The following is a 22727-nucleotide window of genomic DNA, read 5'->3' on the forward strand; positions in this document are numbered from 1 at the left end:
CATTGACTGGACATGCTAACCTGGTCATAATTTATTTATTTCCTCTGAAGAAGGGGTTAGTGGCCACATCCCAAGCGTTCTCTGGCCTCTTTTTTTTCTGACCCTTGTTTGATTGAATATCTTTCAAAAATCGAACATGAATGAAGATGTACATATGCAGATAATACTCATAAAGCCTCGAAGAATTTCATAAGCAATGCATTGTTTTAAATGCTGAAATTGTTGTATTGCTACATGTGACTTATACAACTGAGAGATTGATATGCAGCCATGAAATTAATACATGTCTGTCATGCTAGGTGAGCTCTTATAGAGTTGAGTTACCATATGAGAATCAAATTGCGGAACTTAATGGTTCCATGTTTTGTAACCAGTAACAACTATAAAGTAATATATTCTCGAGTTTGACATATGTGATGTAACACAGGGAGTGAAACTATTTCTCAAGCAATGAATCAAATATATTTATGTGTAATTTACAAAGTATAGGAAACTCCAAAGTTAGTAACCGGAATTTACTGAAGCAAAATCATCCATTTAAACCCCTGTAGACTGCTCATCAACTAAAATAAACGAGACAATATAGCAAATCATCTCTTACTGATGAGTGGAGGAGAATTATCTAGGTGGTGACTTGACATTTCAAATTTGTACAATTGGGAAGAACAGCAACCTAAGTAAAAATCTAGCAAGTTGTTCTTATCGGGGAACTTAACTGTTTGCCACTTTTAGATTTTGCAATTATCCAAATACCCTTCTTAAATTTGCTCTTTTTTTTTGCCCTTATAAAGAGGTGGCTTCTTAACTAGTTGGCACTTTTGCCCACAGAACATGCCAACATGGCAACCCAGAGCAGAAACCAGTATGGGACCCAGTAGTCAGCCTCTCCCATCACCTTTATCTCTCCCTCCGACGAACAGATGGCGAAGGCGAGCACCCTAGCGCTGGGATCATGGTCCCATAGGCCAAAACCTCGTGGATAGAGATGGCGACACGGACGGAGGACGTGTCATGCGCGGCGGCGCAGACAGAGGATGTGGCAGGTGCGGACGGAAGCGGAGACGCAGACGGAGGGCGTGGTAGGTGTGACGACATGGACAGAGGCAGCGACAGCCCAGGCGTGGTTGGCGTAGCAGGCCTAGGCGTCCACCTCTTCCGCTCCATGCCCTCCGCCCTCGGCCTCCCCCGCCACCGCCGCCTACAACATCCTCATTAAGACCCACTACTACAACGTCGTCGCCCCCGTCGACGATGCCGTTCGCCTTTCTCAAAACATTCCCAGAGGCTCTAGACCTGTTTGCAACATGGGAGTAGGAGTAGAGGAAGGAGAGGAATGGGGGCTCGAGCAGTCGAGCTTGCCGAGTGAGAAGAAGAGCTTGCCCGACACGGGTAACGCTGTGACTGGACCAGGCGGTGGAGATGGTCGACAGTGAGGGGCCAGGACTGTGACCCCAGTGTTAGGGTGCTCGTCGTCGCCATCTGTGGGCTAGAGGAAGAGATGAAGGGGATGGGAGAGGCTGACTAATGGGTCCCACACTGGTTTCTACCCTGGATTGTCTCATTAGCATGCCACGTGGTCAAAAGTGACAAATAGTTAAAATGCCATCTCTTTAAAGGGGAAAAAAAAATCTAAGAATGAAATTTGGATAATTGTAAAACCTAAAAGCGGCAAATAGTTAAATTCTCCATTTTTATTAAACTTTTGATGTTATAACTGAATTTTGCTCGTATCAAGCTGCTAGTTTTGGAGGATCCCATATCATTCCATACGGAATGGACCAATCAAATATCAGGAAGTGATCTGTGACGGAGAAAACTGAAGGACAGAACATTACCTCTTGTCGGAGATTCAGAGCAGTAGCAGTCCTCCAGCTGGTGAACGTATTCGCATGGCAGAAGGTAAATCTAGTCAGTCTCATCTTAATGAGTTTAATTCGCTCATCATTGATTGATCAAGAGAAGTTAGATGTACATGAAAATTGATGATGAGGATAAGGCTACTTTACTGATTGTCTTTTTTTTTTTTGCAACGCATGCAAACCCTCTCTTTATGAGTATCTTCGAAGACTGAGCCGGCAAATCGCTACCACTGAAAGCACAACGCCGTTAAATCCTGGAAAATTCACTCGACTGAGCCAGCAAATCGCTACCACTGAAAGCACAACGCCGTTAAATCCTGGAGGCGTTAAATCCTGGAAAATTCACTCCCAGTAGCACAACGCTGTTAAATCCTGGAAAATTCGCTCCCACGGGGAGTTGAACCCAGGACCTCAGGTGCTACTGAGGCTCTTGTAACCAATAGGTTACAGGCCCTTTACTAATTGTCTTTGTCTGCTACCTTTAAACACTTTAAAGAAATTATGTTTTATGGCAATTATGATACCTTTAGTTTTGATGATGTTAAATCAAATTCGTTGTCCAAGGAGAAATTTGATACTGATTCTCATTCTGATATTAAAGCTGAGGGGTTAATTGTTAGAGGTAGATCTTCCCAAAAGGTGATTCTTCTGTATCAAAGTCCAGATCTAAATCAAGAGACAGTAAATCCATAATTTTTTTTCATTATTGTAAGAAAGATAATCATGATATTTATCAGCTTTATAAGTTGAAAAGGAAGAAAGAAAGATCTAAAACTCAAAATGAAAAACCTGCTGAGGATAATTTTGTTGCTAATGATTCTGATGGCGAGGTTCTAATCAGCACTGCTAGTATGGAGAATCGAACTACTTGGATTATTGATTCGGCTTAAACTTTTTATATATGTCAATAGAAAGAGTGATTCTCTACTTACGATTCTGTTGATAGTGGTGAGGTTGTGATGGGTGGGGGAAGTATCAGGTGCAATAGCACCATTCGATGCAACAATGCAATTTCCATCCCTTATCGTTGGATCTAAAATGTACGTGCCAGATCGAGCTCCTCATTCTCACCGCACATTTTGCAAAAAGCCACCCGCCTCCATCAAAAATATTTTCCTTTTAGTCCTCTGACTATCTCTTCCTCTTCCTCTCGAGCGTATGTGCGAGTGACGGCGTGGCCGCAGATCGGCCGCTCCCGGTCGTCGCCCTTGGCGGATCTGCTCGCGCCGCGTTTCCCTGATGCCCGATCTGACACCATGGCTGGAGGCTGGAGCCCAATCTGACGCTGGCAGCAAGGTCGAGGTCGGACCGTCGGAGATAGCCTAGGCTGCCATCTCCCTGAAATGCCGATCTAATGCTAGGTCACAAGAAATGCATTATTAGTGTTCTTTCCCACGGCAGTGTTTGCTCTGAGCTGCGATTTCTTGGGGAAATGTAAATGCTAATTAGTAATTGGTTCAAAGAGATGGAAAGTAATGGCATCTGAAAGGGCCATGAAGGAAAAGTGCATCGCATTGAACAGAAAACCACGGAATCAGAAAGGGTCATCAAGATTCTCAAAATCTACAGAGTACGATGAGTTGGTCGAAAAATTCACAGATAAAATTCAGATCTTTCCTCAACTAAAAAAAGAAAGTGTAACAAATGTCCCAGAACTCGGCAATTTGATGCTGCTTGAGTGGACTGTCGGAATGGCTGAGACGGCGCATATCGCATAGGACGGGGAGGCAATCAGCATCCTTCTAACGTAATGAATGAAACTGCAGCCGACGCATGACGAACCGCTTCGGCGCCGTGCGGCGGCGGTCTCTCCATGAGTTCAAATCGCCCCTATGGCTCGGAGGGGATTGGGTGGACTGTGGAGTCGAAGAAGGTAGATAACGAGGGGATCTCTGCAAATGTTATAAAGTGACTTTAGGTTTGAGTCCACCTCAATCTATGCTGTACAATTTATATCCGATGGTTTACAACGCATATTGTATTCTCCCACTGGATAGTGGTATTGCACGGGATACTTCCCCGTGATTGGTGATAGGTCTCCAATTGAAATTTCTAGAATTGGTTATGTTCAAATTAAAACAAATGATGGCATTGTCAGGACCCTTACAAATGTTCACCATGTTCTTAGAATGAAAAGAAATATTATTTTTTTAGGCACTCTTGAATCCTGGGGATATAAATATGTTGGTGGCAACAGTGTTCTTAAGATTTTAAAAGGCAACCTTGTTGTGTTAAAAGGCCATAGAATCGACAATCTTTATTATTTACAAGGATCTACAATTACAGGTGTAGTAGTTGTTTCCACTATTGCATCAGATCCTCACACTACCAAGCTTTGGCATATGCCTTTTGGTCATATGAGTGAGAAAGGTATGCATCTTATTTGCAAGAAAGGTCATTTAGATAATATTGGCAAACTTGATTTCTATGAACATTGTGTTTTTGGCAAACAAAAGAGAGTCAGTTTTAGCATTGCAACTCATCAAACCAAAGGAATTCTTGACTACATTCATTCTGATCTTTGAGATAAGTCTAAGTTTCATTCTATTGGTGGATGTGAGTACTTTATAGCATTCATGGATGATTTTTCTCGCAAAGTTGGGTTTATTTCTTAAAACATAAAGATGAAGCTCTTTCAGTGTTTTAGAAGTGAAAAATTTTGGTGGAAAATCAAACTGGCAGAAAAATAAATTAAAGAAGCTTAGAACTGATAATGGATTGGAATTTTGTAGTGGTGAGTTTGATATTTTTTTGTGCTAATCATGGTAGTGCAAGACTTTTGACTGTTCCAGGAACTCCTTAGCAAAATGGTGTGGCAGAGCGTATGAATCGCACTCTTCTAGAAAGAGCCCGTTGCATGCTTTCAAATGCAAGCCTGTGGAACAAGCATGCGTTTGTGGGCTGAAACTATTTCTACAGCTTCTTATTTGATCAATCGTTCTCTAAATTTTGCTATAAATTTCTAGATTCCAGAAGAGGTTTGGTCTGGTAAACTAGTTGATTATTCCAATTTGAGAATTTTTGGTTGTCCTGCTTATACTCATGTTAACACTAGGAAACACTAGGAAATTAGATCCTAGAGTGAGAAAATGCGTATTTGTTGGTTATGATTCTGGTGTCAAAGGATATCGTTTAGGGTGTTCTGATGCTCACAAATTGATCATTAGTCGTGATGTCACATTAATGAAGATATTTTTCTCTCATCAGGTAGTGATAATATACCCTAATTGAATCTGAAACTAATGAAGCTGTTGCAAGGAATGCAGAATTTGAGATAGTTTTGCTTACTGTTGATGCTGATTCTATAGTCAATCCTACTATACAGCTTCTGATTCGTCATTTTATGATAATAATGATCATTGTATTGCTCAAGATAGAAATAGAAGAAACATTCGACTGCCTGCTAGATATCGTGACATTGATGATATGGCCTGTTATGCTCTTCTTGCTGCACAAGATATTAATGATATTATTGAACCTTCTTATTCTGAAGCTATCTCATGTGAAAATTCTTCGAAATGGTTAACTACTATATGAATGAACAAATTGAGAGTCTTCATAAAAATCATACATAGGATTTGGCAAAGCTTTAAATGGGTAAAAAACTATTAAAGTGCAAATGGATTTATAAGATGAAGAAATGTACGTATTTCTGGAGTTAAACCTGCAAGATGGAAAGCCCGTTTAGTGGTGAAAGGTTTTGACCAAAGGGATGGTATTGACCTTTGGGGTTTTGGAGACATTTCTTCTGCAACATATGTATATGCAACATATGTATAGGGTTTTTGAGTCAAGGGAAGGTATGCTGAATAATAACTCAGGTTGTGTTTAGTTCCTGAAAAAGTTAGAAGTTTGGGGAAAGTTGGAAGTTTGAAAAAAAAGTTAAAAGTTTATGTGTGTAGAAAAATTTTAGATGTGATGTGATATGATGCGAAGTTGGAAGTTTGGGGTAGTTGGAGGTGAACTAAACACGGCCTCAAATATATTCTTAGAAGTAGGGACTAGTGCAATACATGCCTATATATATGGGCTACCGTTGTACATGTAACCCTGAATCGTCATTAGTTGATTTTGTCTCCCGTGGTTTTTTTTTCTTGTCCACATTAGAAGGATTTTTTCACGTAAAAATATGTGTCTCTTTTGCATCTATTTTCCCTAACAGTGCTGCATCAGTTCTACGGAGTACTCCTAGTTGACAGCATGCCTATGTGCAAAGAAGCGTGAAAAGAAGGAGCGGATGGGTGAAGGTGAAGGGCGTAGAGGCATCTATAGGACGATGGTATCGGTGCTCCTCAAATGCATACGCAAACGCAAAAAAATGGAGAACATCTAAGAAAGGCGCATAACAGTGAACAGGTGTAGCCAATGCAGCTGTGGATCACTCTGAAGCCATTTTCTTCCTCTATTAGAACTGGAATATGTTGACAAGAATATGTAAGGGAAGAGGAAGAGCAAGGCATAAAGAAAGCCTACCTACCCATTGACAGGCAAAGGCACCCTGAAGAGCAACCTTGGTCTCTATAAAAGCATAAGCGTGCCCACATCTGTAAGTAGTTTCAAGAACATCTTAATTTAGTCTGTTCAAGAGGAGATCAGGTGGACCTATTCTAGTAACATTTTCTAGCATCCAGAAGAGGTGAGAAGAGAGGATACCTCAACAGAGGATACCTCAACTCGTAATGGAAGACAGAAGCAGAAGCAATATGGTACGTGACTGTCAAAACCAACTAATTTACTTTTTCTTGCGAGGAAAAGAAAATCTATTTCACTTCGTTGCAACGATAATGTTTTTTTTTGCGCGTGGACGTCCCAGGGAACGAGGAGGCATAAATATTGTTGTTATGAGCTACTCCCTCTGTTTCATATTATAAAATATAGCAAGATTTTCTAAAAAAATATAGTATCAGATTATATTCAGTGTTAGATTTAATGAAATTAATTTGGTGTTGTATACATTGCTACATTTTTTATAAGCATGATCAAACTTAAGTAAGTTTGACTTAAAGAAAAGTTAAAACATCTTAAGCTATGTTCGGCATAGAGGGTTAGGAACCCTTTCTCCGGCATACAAAAGGATCAGCGGATTAGCGCTTGATTAATTAAGTATTACCTAGAAAACTTAAAAATGGTTAATATGATTTTTTAAAATAACTTTTTTATAATTTTTTTTTAAAAAATACCTCATTTAGTAGTTAAGAAAGCGTGTGCGTGGAAAACGAGGGAGAAGTTGGAAAGGTTGAGTATAGAACACACCCATATAATATAGTAAGTAAAAGCCCTACTTTGTTTGCCCTCCATATGTCAGGAGGACATAACTCTATCCCTATTGTCAAGCCATTTAAATTAAACCAGTATTCCCTCCAATTCTAAATACAAATCCATCAACCCGTGAACTAAGCTTAGCTGATTAGCCTGTTAGTTTCCTTGTTGCAAAACCTGTCCACCAAGAACAAAAAACAATGCACAATCCAAAATGGATAATTAAGTTCTAGCCTTATGGAACTAAACAAACGGTAGCCTTAAGAGCACGAAAATTATCGTTCACCAATCAACTAGGTAGCCCTCCTGTCCCATCTCAAAAATAAGAGCAGAAAATTATTGAATTCCTTCAGAATGGAGGATGCTTCCACCCAGAAATACTTATTGGAAAAAATATTGTTCATTTTGACTTTTTTCTACATCGACAAGAACGAAATCTCATGATGAAGCGTGAGATGGAACTTACAGCACGACATGTGCCACAGTTAAGAAACCGGCCCATGATAAAGGACAGCTGCTGCCCTTTATCAATTTGTTCCCACCAAGTTAGGCTGTGTTTATTTTTGAAAAAAGTTGGAAGTTTGGGGAAAGTTGGAAGTTTGAATTTTTTTTAAAAAAATTTTATGTGTGTAGAAAAGTTTTAGATATGATGTGATGTGATGGAAAGTTGAAAGTTTGGGGTAGTTGAGGGTGAACTAAACACGGCCTTAGTTTGGTGTAGATGCCTTGGTGATCAGAAGCAAATGGAGTTCCTTTCTTCCAATGGAAGAAGTGGTGAGTGATTTGAAAATTTTGAAAAAAAACAAAGACAAAAACAACTTCAATATTACCAATAGCTGCATTTGGAAGAATGTATAAATGATAGACATCTACCACAAGTCCTTCGACAAATACAGAAGCACATGATGTGTGACAGGAGCTTGCTAATGATAGCCTTATACTTAGCGCTGTCAAAAAAACTCGAGACTCGCAAGCTACTCGAATTTAGCTCGTTGTAGGCTCAGCTCGAGCTCGATTCGAAGCTCGAGCTTGCACTAAGGCTCGCGAGCCCCACCGAGCCGAGCTCGAATGGCTTGACGAGCTTAGCTGCTCACCTACAGTCGAAAAGTCTCATGCTATTTCCTATTACTCCATTGTATCATATGCTCACATCTATCTTTATTAAATTATTCACACCAGCCATTAGAGCAAGTTTAATAGTATAGCCCACTACTAGCTCCAATTTATCTATAGCTAATTTAATAGCTAATTCGTACAATAGTTGCTTACTATACTATTAATATATGGTCCCACCTGTCATACATATATTGTGTCTTGGAGTCCGTGCTGCAGCTGGCTACAGATCTGTAGCTCGCTGCTTTTCTCTCTCATCTTTTATCTTATTAAAATATATTTATAGCTAGCTAATAATCTAATAATCTGCTAATGTATATGCTCTTGCTTCTTCAAATGCCAACGAGTAGTACTAGCACTAGCACACTTGACACTCCCCAATAAAAAAGTTGCACAGTAGATTTAATGTGCATCTCTATCAGTGAATTATTTTTCCTATGCTAGTAGTAGTAGTACAAGCTCTTGCATGCTGCTTGCGCATGCTAGAAGTAATACTATTGTGCGTGCTAGTAGTAGTACTGGTACAAGCTCACATGCTGCAGCTAAGTACTTCCAAGCTCGAGAAAAAGCTCGAAGCTCGAACGAGTCGAGCCCGAGCCTGACTGAAAGCTTGACACTTGATGAGGCTCGGCTCGAGCTCAACTCGAGTTTGTACCGAGCTCGAGCTCAGACAAGCAAGCTCACTCGAGCTCGGCTTATTGACAGCCCCACTTATACTCCATCTATTCCAAAATATAAGATATAACCACCTTAACTCAAAAACTAAGAAATATTTATTATCATCTTCTTATTTGGATCACTTTATTAAATACAATGCATACATCCAATAGAATTAGAGATCTTGAGGATGGAGCATTTAAAAAATAGTAATTTAGTAGAGAGGATATGATAGTTAATTGCATACATGCATGACTTATACTCCAATTTTAAAACATATGGGGAAAAAAGTAGTTATACCTTGTATTTTGGAACGGAGGAACATATCACGTAATTCTTCTATCAATGCAATGTTTTCTATCATCAACTGCTACTTGTTTTTGACATACAAGAAAGTCCAACGTTTGACCAAGATCCTACATAATCCAAGAAATGTCTTTCACTTCTGCGAAGTCATTAAGCAAGAATATAGTTGAGATAAACTAACAGAAATGGTCAGGAAGACTATTCATTGATCTTTCAGCTTGCCAAATAGTATATCCGTGGGAATCTTTTTCGGGTAAAAATCTGTACAAGTTGGTGTATTCCTTGATTCCTTCCACCACAGTATCTCATCAAAGACACCAATAACAGCAGAAGCAATACGCAACACAACTAAGGGTGTGTTTGAGAAGAAGGGGATTAAGAAGATACACAAAACGAGGTGAGCCATTAGCTCATGATTAATTGAGTATTAATTATTTTAAATTTAAAAAATGGATTAATATGATTTTTTAAAGCAACTTTTCTATAGAAAATTTTTGCAAAAAACACACCGTTTAGTAGTTTGGAAAGCGTGCGTGCGGAAAACGAGGTGCTTTCTCCCACATTGTCCTCCAAACGAACACTGCCTAACTCCAGCCGCACACCTCTGCTGCCTGCACGCATATTTTCCTTGCCTCGTTCGTTCCCTTCTTCTTCCGGAGACGAGGAGCCGATGGCTCCTCTTCTGCCGGCTAAGCTTTTGTCTTCGCTCCATATGCCGATGTATGTAAATGGAGGAGAATAATCCAGGTTTTGAGCAGTTTTCAATCATCTCACCTCTAATTCCTTCAATTTGCAATGGCTCCCCTCGTAATCCCCTCGTTGTCGTCAATTTCGTCCCTGGTACGTTCTCTCCATTTTTTGTTTGTTTGAGTAGCTGTTAAATAACACTCCAATCCAAAGTCTCCAATCATCCTAGAGGATAAGACTTCAAGTCTAATTTTGTTTTCCCCTATTCTGAAGATCTGCATTGAGCCTAAGAGAGAGTTAGCTAGAGAGGTCAGATTGGACATTCTTGAAGACAGAAGGATGTTCATGGTTTGATTTTCTTACCTTAATAGATGCGAAACTAAGTTACATTTGCACTAGTCCTAAACTTTATGTTATCTATGAATCTATTTTTAGATTTTTTTTAATAGATCTAAATTTTCATGTTTTCTCGCATTACGGGTTATCTAACCAATCTAAGCATCTAGGTGCCTTTGTTCCTTATTTAACTCCTCCTTATGTTTTATATTGTAAGATGTTTTACTTTCATCGGTCAAACTTCTCTAGCTTTGACTAAGTTTATAGAAAAATAATTAACATCTATAATACCAAATAAATACATATCAAGATATATTTTATGGTATATTTTAATGAAACTAATTTAATGTTATAGATGTTAGTGTGCTTTCTATAAACTTGGTCACAGTTAAAAATTTTTTACACGTGACAAAATTAAAACACCTTACAATATAGAATGGAGGAGTACTACTATAGTGTAATGTTATTTGGTACTCTCTCTATCACATAATATAAGGGGTAATGGGGGTCTTTAGAGTTTAAGGAATAAAAAAAAACTATGATGCCCCTTATTAAATAAGGTATATTTGTGGGGGTGAGGTGTTGGTTGGGGGTAATATTTGAAGAACATTGATTAAGGGGTGACTGATGGGAGAAGTAGTACTCTAGAATCCCTTATTTTTTAGAACAAAATTTGAATAACTAGGATCCCTTATAATGATGGAAGATGTACATTGTACTATGTCATCTAGAAAGTATCTATCTGAAAATGAAAATAGAAATAAAGAAGATGCATGTATGAGTTTATGGTATCCCAGAAGGAGCAATTGACATTTTTTTAAGGTTAATACTATTCTTCTAGGAGTTAAGAGGAACTAGCCATACAATCCCAGTAGTTATATATTAAAAAAAGAATAGAGCTTAATTACATATTACAGGCAAAATCTTTACAAATTTTATAACCAATCAGAAACAAATGATCTTAAAGGCTCATTCATCCTACACATATGTAGGAGAATTTCATGCTTGAAACCCTGAAACCATATGCCTTCAGATGGCTAGATATTCTGAAATATCAATCCATTCCTTTGCTTCCAAATGTACTAGGATGCAATGAACATAATTTCCATGAAACCTTTTCTTCTGAAATAGATCATTGACAAAGCCAACATCTGAAAAATATTCAAATTGGTATTGCATGTAAGGCCTATCTCCTCCAGCATCTCTTGCTAAAAGGGCATAGAAAGAACAAATGCATCATGGTCTCCCTCACCCTGCTTGAACATAACACACAAAAGAGATCAGCATATACAGGGGCACAATTCTTCCTATCAAGCATATCTCTGGTGTTTAGTATATCATAGAAAAGTAGCCATATGAACACTTTTATCTTCATAACACATTTGGTTTTCCATAACCATATGAAAGGCCTTGGAGATGTGATACTAGAAAAATTAAGAGGAATAAACTATAGTTGCCATTGATGAGCAAGCTAGTAGAACTTTAGAAGATACTAATGAATGTCGATGACGATGACAATAAAAATTAGCTTCGTAGTTACAATGAAAAGAAAATTTGTTTATAAGGGCCTCCCTTTTTACCTTAACCCTGTCCCCCAAAATGTTAGGACTATCCTTGTCTGTACTAGTGATGCCATAAAATTAAATAGAGTGAATTTCACAAAACTGTGATTATTTGGTCAAAACTACCACTTCACTACTACTTCAGCTGGGCATTTAAAAAATTGTGATAATAGCAGATGATTTTATTGGAAAACTGTAATTTTATCCTCTATGTGTGTATGACATGTGGACCCAATTTGTAACAGCGTGAATATTGCATATGTGTATGACACGTGGGCCCAAACTTGTCAGACAAACAAAGTTGTAGCTTCATGATAAAATCATGCACTATTGTAGCGGTTATCTAAAATGCTTAGCTAAAACTGCAGTAAATTGGTAGTTTTGACAAAATAGTTGTGGTTTTCTAAAATTTACTTAATTAAATATGATAATTTGCTATGAAAATACTAATGATATGGTAAATAAAATAGACATGTAGTGGTAATTAGCATTAATTATGGTTAAATCGGCATCATGCCTTACAGTTATAGCATATCTTGTTGTTTCAAGGTGGGTTATCGCCGCATGGGGAAGATGGAGCAGAACTTGGGAAATGTAACTGCAACAAATGACATGTGGAAGAGCCATAGGGGGACAGTAATCCGGATCGAGGCATTGGCATTGTTAGCCATTGCCCTTTCCTTCTTCCTTATTGCCTTATGCTCCTTTCGTCGTAGGTCCAATCACTGGTTTGTCCAAAAGGGTGTCTTGGCTACAAATGTGCTATCTCTGTCCCTGAGTACATATAGCATAGGTCTAATGCAATCTTCATCAGTGAAGAGTGAGGTGTACCCCATCTGGGCTGTGTCCATGTTGACCCTCTTTGGTTGCATTGACTCAATCACAACCTATGGTCATGACTACATGGGCCAGCTCTGGAAGATTCTATATCAGCTTTGCCTCTACTCTGGGTATGTGCTGCTGATTAGTATCTCGGCCATATCCAGTGATGTTGGTTACATAGCCATGGGCATCCTGTCTGCTATCACTTTCATTAAGGGTTTTCATAGGTCATTGGCGCTTATGCTGCCAAGCCTGCAACGAGATATGATCAAAATGATTGCAGAGGTTATGGCAGGGGAGGTTATAAGTTATTCAACAAAAACTGATTATTTGGATCAACTAAACTGTCCAGACCTTATTGGGTACCACTACGTGGTCCATTGGCCCCTTGACAAGAGCAAGGCAAAATTCCTTCCACAATCATCACCTGACGACATCATCACCATAGACAAGATACTGCAATGCAATGAAGTCCATTTCTTGAGTGATGTGTGCCTGTCCTTCTCCCTATCTCATTTGTTGCAACGGCGTTTCTATAGGTTCCGTTGTGCGGAATCAAAGCATTTAGTGGCCCGCAAGTTTTTGTTCGAAGGTCTTCTGATGAGCAGGGATGCCGCTATTGATTATAAGAGGGTGTTCAATGTGATTGAGGTTGAGTTGTCTTTTCTCTATGATATCTTTTTCACCAGTAATGCATTCCTCCATTATTATGAATCAAAAAGTACAACCATTTGGGGATTAGCTTCAGTCATGGGGATATGTTTTGTTGGAGTAGCGGCTGCTATACATGGAAGGATGAGTACCCATACACGTAGTCCTGATGGCACCATCATTGTGGACACCACTGCAGTAGACCTTATTATTACTCTAGTAATTTTGTTATCCCTAGCTTTGCTGCAATTTTTGCATTTGTTACACTGTTGGTCATCGAATTGGGCCAGAGTTGCATTTGCTTGTGACTACATAAAAAAGGGTAAGCGGCTAAGCCGTTGGATGAGGTTAAGGCGCTGGATATTAAAAAGGATTGACTGTGACAACAGTTACCTTTGGCAAAATAAGCTTGGGCAATACTCATTGATTGAATCAATCAGCACGAGAGAGTGCAAGTTATTCAGCACGCTTGGGGGCTTTCTTTACCAAATATATTCCCGGCTTCTAGGGATTCTTGGGCTGCAATACATTGAACAAGTGTTCCGGGAAATGTGGGGCATCAAAATAGGAGATTCTGTTGAGTTGCACGATGATGTGAAGGCAGCCATTGTTGATTTTCTTATAAGCAGCAACTGTAAACTACAGAATTGGCCATCCTCATTGAATGATGACGGATGGTCTGGGACTAGTTTTCTTTTTCTTCCTGACCATGTTGTCACTATTATGAGGTTTCATATCGCGACATGTTATTGTGAACTAGTAATGCACAAGGAGGGATTCTCTGTTCAAGATGAGGATGTTGAGGAGATCGTAAAGAAGAATCATGGTGTGGCCACCACTCTATCAAAATATTGCGCATACTTGATGGTTTCCGCGCCACGGCTACTCCATAGACACGAAATAGGAACTAAGTCTGTGTACAGCCAAGTTGCACAGGCGGCAAGGATATCACTATACGGAGCGAAAGACAAATTGGATGCAATGAGAAGGCTAGGGAAAGATGATGAACCAAGTGAGGGAGCCCGCATATTCCAAGAGGGTGTGGCATTTGGGAAGCAACTAGAAACAATGCCTAAGCGTTGGGAGGTGCTAGCAAATTTTTGGATAAAGGCATTGGTCTATGCTGCACCATCCGACAATGTGGAAGAGCACATAGAGCACCTCGCTAAGGGTGGCGAGTTCATCACCCACCTATGGGCTCTGTTGTCTCATGCCGGCATCCTAAAGTGGAGAGGTTTTTTTTTTTTTTGAGAAATTATCATATCTGGTTATTGTGCATGCCCTTTAATTATCTTCACCATAGCATACAATAAGTCTATTTAATGTTGCTACACTTGTGAGATGGACTCCAATTTATTAGTGCAACCTACACCTTCTATATCTCATTGTTGTATGGGTTAATTAGATGGCATGGATCTAATTAACCCTTGTTGCAAACTTGCAATGCCAATTAGTATATTGCCTTGCAGGTTTTGGCATGCATCCACATTTCTCCTTTTTCCAGATTCAGTTGACATGCAAATTAATCGATCTATATATGACTGTACAGGTGGATCAACAAATTATGATGAATCACCATATAAATTAAGTGAATCAACAAATGATGACAGTGAATCAGAAGATGAATATGATGGACCAGCAACCGATACTGATTCAACAGATGTTGGAGGTGGCTCCTTCGAAGATTAGGTGGTGGTGAAAGTTGCTGGCGACTGCTATATATTTGTGTAACAGTAGGCCTTGTGAATAAGAGAGCCTGGACTAACCTATCAATGCTTTATTTCATTTGCTGGTTTGATTTGGCAGTGTGACCATGTTTCCTATGTATAGATTTTAAATTTTAATCCATGTACAGTTGTTTGGACATGTGAACTTGCCACTCCTATACACCTAATTTTCCAATCTGCCATCACCTTTTGTTTTATTGCAAATTTGCCACTAGTTTGTATCACAAGGTTAAATATTTGCCACTCCACCATCAAAATAACTAACCTCTAGGCAAAGTTTCCTTCTCTCTTCTTTTTTCCTTATTTCGTTTTTCCCCAAGTGTAATTTCTCAAGAAATTGTCGAAGCCTGTTGAATTGATTGCGTTAGTCAAATTTAACAGTGTTGTGGCATTTTGACAAAAAAAAATTCAAACTAGTGACATAAGAGCAAATAGCTAATAAACGATGGTAGAGTATTAGACTGACAAAATTCTAGAAACCCTGGTCACCTGGTGGCATTTGTATGATTAACCCTTCTAAAAAGGCAACTGTCAGCGTGGGTTGCAACCTACATGTTACTTGTAGCTTTCATTAGTGTAAGAGTCATACTTTATCATTTTGCTTGGGTGAATAATTTTGACATTGTCCATGTTTACATGGACTAGAAAAGTTATTGTACCAGAACAAATATTTTACAAGTTTTTATATATATTTACACCCACGCACAAGTTTAATTTGTACACTATGAGTGTAATGTACAAGATATTCTGAGATGTCAGATATTTTGATCGGATCGGAATTTCCGATATGACTATTGGAACTTCCGAAGTGCATTGTGACAGCAAGTTGAGCCAAGTAAGAGAGCTATATCTAAATCTACCACAAGATATAAGCACAAACAACAACTAATTACTTGCAGCAACAATAAGCTAAGCAAAGCTACCAGGAAATGCAAGAGATAGAGAGATATCACCGAGGTTCACAAGAAGATGTATATTCCGAAGTTCGAATCCTTGAGGGGATTTTACTCTCTATTGAGGAGCTCACAAAGAGCCAGGTCTTTGATAATTCTTTCCTTTTGAGGTTGCACAAACACACTCCTCCTTCCACTAGTGGTATCTTTTTCATTGCGAGGGCGAGATCCGGCCTTCACAAACTTTCCTCAACACACCACACTCGGATTGGTGGCTCAAGGGTGACACCTAGTCATCTAGAAGTCCTCAACCTCCAAGAGTAATAGATGTAATAAGAACTCCTTGAGGTTGAAAAGCTAGTGCTAAAAAACAAAGTAAGAATGCACAAAGCACTAGATCTTCCAAAGCTAATCCACTCACACAAAGCCAAATCATGTAGATCGAACGAGAGAGGAAGGTTGGAAAGCAAGGCTCAAAGTGAATGTCAATAAGTTCAAGCCAAGAGCACAAGAATGTTCAATGTGTCTAGCAACCTTAGCTTGGGGTTGGGGAGAGGCTATTTATAGCCCTCACCCAAATCTAGCTGTTGGAGGCAAAGAGTTCTCATATTGGATATTCCGATGTTCAAACTCCAACTGAGCCAAAAGCACGCCACATCGGATATTCCAATATGCACATAAGATATTCCCATTTTTTTCTTAATAGAAGCATTTATGGCCATATCGAAAATTCCAAAGTGCATATCAGAAAGTCCGATATTTTCTCCAACAAAACCACTTGCGACCATATCGGAAATTCTAATATTTTTCTCAACAGAAGCACTTGTGGCCTTATCGAAAATTACGATATTTTCTCCAACAGAACCACAAAATGTCATTTCGGATACTCTTAAACAATATTGGATATTTCAATTTGTTGAAAGTTCAAGCAACTTTAAAGTTTTTCAAGGAAACACTTTGCAAGAAATTGGAGCACTAAATTTTCAACCCTACGTTTTAAAGTGACATCTCTCTTTATAGTACGACTTTTCCTATAGGAGATTTTGCCATACACTTTTTTCATTTGTCAATTGGATTTGCTGAATCCGATCTTTCCATACTATCGAAGGACTAAATTCACTATACACATTCTCAACAAACATTGTTAGTTCTTTCTAATCGATTATCAATAACCACCAAAATAATTAGGGACCTAGATGCACTTTCAGCAACACCTCATCTTGTGTGAGAAATGAAAACCCAACTGACCAACAAAAAATTGCCATACCATGTGGCCCGGAGTTCTCTCTATCAGTCAGCTCCAAGAGGCGACTCTAGAAGCCACTATTCTCTCCTCTCATTTGACTCCCTTTCGTATTCGTCTCCGCTGGCCATCAATTTTCGACAAGGGGTAGGGGGTCCAGGGAACTGTCAGGTCCTTCCTATACACGGGTTAATCCCGTTGTTTGCTCTTCCTCCTCTTTCTTGTGTAGCCCATGGGACTTCCTGGCATCCAGGGGTGAAGCCTAGATAAATGGTCACCGGGGTTAGTATTAACCAGGGTTTATGTTTTTGACAATCATGTAATTTTGATGTTTCAACGTGGGACGAAAAGTATATTCTGAGTGACATTTTGAATGTTTTTTGAGAATTCACGGCAAAACTGTATCAAAACTTATTGAAATTTGGTGAAAAAGTCATATCGCTACATTGGAATCAAACATTAAATCGGAAATGTCATCTAGTTTGTAATTAATGATCTAACACTATACATAATACAAGACAAAATTAATGACAATACATTATGATAAAATGAAATTTCTACAAATTTGTTAAAAACTATACATTATTAATTTGTAAAAGACATCAAATGCACCAAAGATTATCAAAACAACTAATTTCTTGCCTTTCGTTCTGCTAGAAATAGGATGATATAAGATGTCAAGATGTGCAACGCCGGTGCGGGACAAAGTGCTCGAAGGAATATGATGACGCAACAAGAGAATTTGTGGAGTTATTTTTGGACCCAAATCACAATCGTATATGTATATTGGGCTGACGTATAAATCATAAGTGCTAGCTAATTTTCTAGTTGTTGTTTGTTAGTATCGTTCCTAGTCGCTAGTTGGGCTTTGACAGAATAATCAGCAATAGCATCGGGGTCTAGTTTTTGTCTTCGTTGGGGTCATAGATGGTAAAATAAAGAGGGGTACGAGAGGTTTGCAAAACGTCTATGATTGACTGTAGCTTCACCCTGCTGGCATCCTTCCCCCTTGTCCCCTTTTTGTTAACCATGGTGGCTCTCTTTGGAGCTTTCTCCGGGGACGGACCCTCTACCAATAGCCTTTGGGTTCTCCCTTAGCGCTCTGAGCTAGGGGCATGACAAAGTTTCTTTGAGTGTGGGGCTTGCCCTTCAACCTGACCCTTGGAAGGTGGTGCTGGCCGCTCCAAGTCTTTTCTCCGGTGACCCAACCACGAGAGCGGTAACCTTCTTCATCCCCGATGACAGATCTCTTAGTTGCAGTTGATGTATTCACTGTTGGCATGCTTGCTTGCTTCGACCTCCAAATGTAGGAGGCACCATTTGGGTTTGCACCTAGAATCTCCATTCTATAGCTTGCCATGGATTCATCGTTTTCGTCATCTATGCTCGCATAGATTTGACTGTTATTCTTGTAAATAATATGAAGATGAGGATTGCCTCTTTTATTTATTTTAGAATTCTTCTTTGCATTTGGTATGCTCGTGTAATTTACCCATCTGCAAGGGGCTTTTCTACAAACCTTGTACTCTCCATCTCTTACAAATATGACCACCCCTAAGGCTCTGGGCCTCAGCTTGTGCTTTAAAATAAAAAGAAAAAGACCAATAGGCCATCTCCATTCATGGTTTGGCTTGGCTCCATGTCTTAATTATTCTCAACTATAGCTAGGTAGCACTGCACTGTGACCCAGCTTTTGACATTATGGCCATTTTAAGGGCCCCTTTGAATCGCAGGGTTGAAAAAATGGAGGGATAGGAAAAACACAGGATTCTGATAGGAATTGAAGTGTAAAATAGGGGATTGCAAATCACAGGAAAAACCAAGGAATGGTCGTTTGATTGGAGCGCAGGAAAAACGTAGAAATCAGATGAGAGAGATAGACTCAAAGGAAATTTTTCAAGAGGTTGGAGCTCTTGCTAAATTTCCTTCAAAATCCACATGCAATGTATCATTCCATAGGAATTTCATAGTATTTGGAAAGCTTCAATCCTTTGAATCAAAGGGCCAAATAGGTAAATTTCCTATAGGATTTGAATCCTATGAAATTCCTATAAAAATCCTATGATTCAAAGGGGCCCTAAGATTCTTCCTTTAAGATTCTTATTCTAAGACCATCTGCAGTGTGCTTAAAAAAATCAAACCAAGGGACTCAAAAATCTAATCATGCCACTGCAACGACTAAATCATATTGTCTAGACACACAAAATCGAACCGAATTTTTGGTTCGAGCCAAAGAGTCAAAGAGATACAAAATGCATACTTGCAGGACCCACTGCTAGATCCATGTGCAAGGGAGCTCTGTGCTGTTTGATTCCTCCCACAAATGCCCGTGATCAGTGAGAGTGGGCTCTATGGTCTCACCATCATATGGTATGAACTTAAATGTTAGCCGTATGTCATAGAAACAATTTGAACGCTAGAGATGCCCTAAGAAAATCTCATGCACCAGTGGAATGGAGAAGCAGCCATCCTTGTGTCCTTGTTCAATGCCTATCCATCAGGACTGTCTACTCCCTATTTGACAGAAAACACCCCTAATATTTTGTAAATTTTAGATCGTTGGATTATATTGAGATTAATACAAAGCCCCACCCACCTCCCCAAACCCTAACCCCTTTTCCTTTTTCCTTCCCACCACCGCTCAACGCACTGCTTCCGACGCCTTCTCGACCCTACCTCTTGTGCCACCACCGCCCCACCGCAAGGCCGCCCAGCCTCACCAGCTAGCCGGAATACGCCAACGGCGCCAGCGAGGTCCTCCCCAGCCAGCCTTCTCCCCTTCCCACCCCACCTTCCTGCTCTCTTCCTCCACAAGGTGGTGGCCACAAGGTGCCCCCACCCTGTCGTCTTCTCCGTCTCTAACGGCTCCCCGTCACCAGATCCGCCACCACCGGCTGCCACCTCCTAACCACACACTTGCTTTGCCCTCGTCACTAATTCCAGCCCACCGCCCTCCTCCATCCCCATGGTTCCAGCTCCGCCACCAACACCTCACCGCTTGCCCGGGTCCACTGCCCGCCACCAGGCCACCGCCTCCCACAACCATCCCTCTAAGCTTAGTGATCTCCCCCATCTTCCCCCTCTCCCTCCCCCCTGCCACCCCCACCCCAACCCAGATGTCTAAACCCTAACTCGTCAGCAAGCCGTCGGTTGCCGGAGCTTTGTCGGAGCTGGCGGAGTAAGGGTTGCCGGAGCTTGAGAAGAAAGAGGTAGGGTCACCAGAGCACGAATCATGAAGCAAATCCTAAGCTTAGAAATTTACAAAATTTTAATTTCAATTTTCTGTCGATATCCATTTAGCAATTTTGATTAATTAATCAGTGCGTATCAGGCGAGAGTACTTGACCTTCAATTCCGTCCACTCTCATGCTGCTTTCCCCCGTTTCCGGGCTCCTTAATCAAGCTCGCCATCGTCCGTTCATCATGTCAAGGGCCGGCTTTGATTATGTTTGCGTTCGGCCTCCTCCATGACCAACCATAGTACCTGACAAACCTCTAACTTAGTTGAAAACTCGTAAGAACCAGCTGAACCTGGTAAACGATTTAGGAGCCATTCTTTAAAGACGATCGTATTGCCTTTCCGATTTTTGGGAAGCACAGTACTCCCTTCATATTTTAATGGCAAAATTTGCTACAGGACATCGAAAAAACATGTAATTAGCTGGTGGAAACCGTAAAAACACGAATTTGCTGTAGGACACCGCAAAAAACTGGTAATTAGCTGCTGGACACCCGCCGGATTATTTTATTATATGTGGAGGAATTGGAGAGAGAAACAACTATGTAAGTATGGTTCTATCCTTTTTTTTTCTTTTTCCTTATCCTTGTTCTTTTTTCTGTATCTCATTCTTTCTCTCTTCTTCAAGTGAGCCCGAGGGCGACGACGCGGTGGTGTGCGGACCATGAGGTGGCGGAGCTCCTCCTCCATCGACGCCATCGCGAGCTGCACGACGACGCCCGCCGCCTCGGCCTCGGTGGTGGCCCCCACCCCCGAGAGCAGCGGGTCGACGGCAACGTCGACCGCGTCGAGGTAGCCGGCGACGTCCTCCTCGGGGCCCTTGAACACCAGCAACTCCGGGGTCGCATCCCATTGGCGGATGAGCTTCTCCGTGTCCTCGAACGCCTCCCGTGGCGGCGGATACGGACGCGGGGTGGACCCACCCGCGGGTGCGGCAGCAGTGCCCGACCCTGATGGCGAGGATGCGGATCATGTCATCCGCGGTGTTCTTCGACGTGGCTAGCGACTTCACGATGTGCTGCGCCGCGGCGAGCACTGCACCTTGTCATTTACCACTCCTCCTCCCGCCACTTCCAGATCCTCCAGTGGGGGATGGGGCAGGGGCGCGGGCGGCGCCGACATCACCGGCGGTAGCGAGGAGCTAGGGTGGGTTTCGATTTGGGGTGTAGTAAAAGCAGTAGAAAAATGGCAGAGAGAGAGAGAGAGAGGGGGAGAGGAAGCGAAGAAGAAGAAGGACGAGAGTTTGAGCGACGCGGCCGCCATTGATGTGGCGAGGCGATGGTGGTGTGTGCGACAGTGGGCGTGGCTGGGACGGTGTGCACGGAGGAAATTGCGGTAGCGGACACCTGTGGTGTGTCTCGCTTGTGCACACTGGTAGTGTGGCTCTGGATGTGCTGCGCCGAGCTGCCAGCCAGCGACAACGCCATCGAGGAAGGCGGCGGCGCCGGGAGAGACCCAAGCCGAGAGAGCCAAAGGGCAATATGGTCTTTTCTTTTTGTTTCTCTCTCTGTTTTGTTTGAAAAGAATAAAATAATGATTTAAGTGTCCTTCAGTATATTAGATGTTTTTTGAGTGTCATAGAGCCAATTCACGTTTTTTTGTGTACTATAGCTAATTACACGTTTTTCGATGTCCTGTAGCAAATTTTGCCTATTTTAATATATGAAGCTGTTAAATTTTAGATGTACGTTTAATTATTTTTATCAAAAATTATTTAAATATAGTAAATAATTCATGTTTAAAGTATGTTTAAAGATAAAACAAGTAACAATAAAATAAAAAATAATTTTGTGAAGTGAGCATAGCTCGACTGGTTAAGTTGCTATTGGTGGAACCTATCTACCCAGATTCAAATACTAGACTTGACACTTGTGTTTGTATTTACGACTAATTATTATTTTAATGGTAGGTGACGTGCTTATTAATAACGAGACACCTGTGGTAACTTCGTGAATGCTGGTCCAGTCTTCGGAGATACTCGTATGGGTAGAGTATGTGCGCGTTTATATGAGCGTTTGAGTTTCTAGCGTGTTTAAAAAAAATAATTTCATAATTTTTAAATAAAACGAATGAGAAACATATATTTAAAAGTAAACGATGTAATATATATTTTAAAAAGTTGGACGAAGTACTGCAGGTCTGTCTCTGTGTCCGAAGACCGAAGCTTGGCATTACCATTTGTCTGTTAGCTAGAACACAAGATCACACACACACGATGGAGAAATTGTCTCGGCACTGCAGCAGCAGCAAATGCACACACGCACACTACTGCACTTGTATTCACCACACACTGATTAACAGGCTAATTACATGGCTTAAATAGCCCCACACGCGCACACACACTTATAGCCACGTTTAGCCACACAACCCGGTC

The sequence above is a fragment of the Oryza sativa genome, chromosome 3, assembly GCF_034140825.1.
Source record: "Oryza sativa Japonica Group chromosome 3, ASM3414082v1".
In the NCBI taxonomy this organism is placed as follows: Eukaryota; Viridiplantae; Streptophyta; class Magnoliopsida; order Poales; family Poaceae; genus Oryza; species Oryza sativa.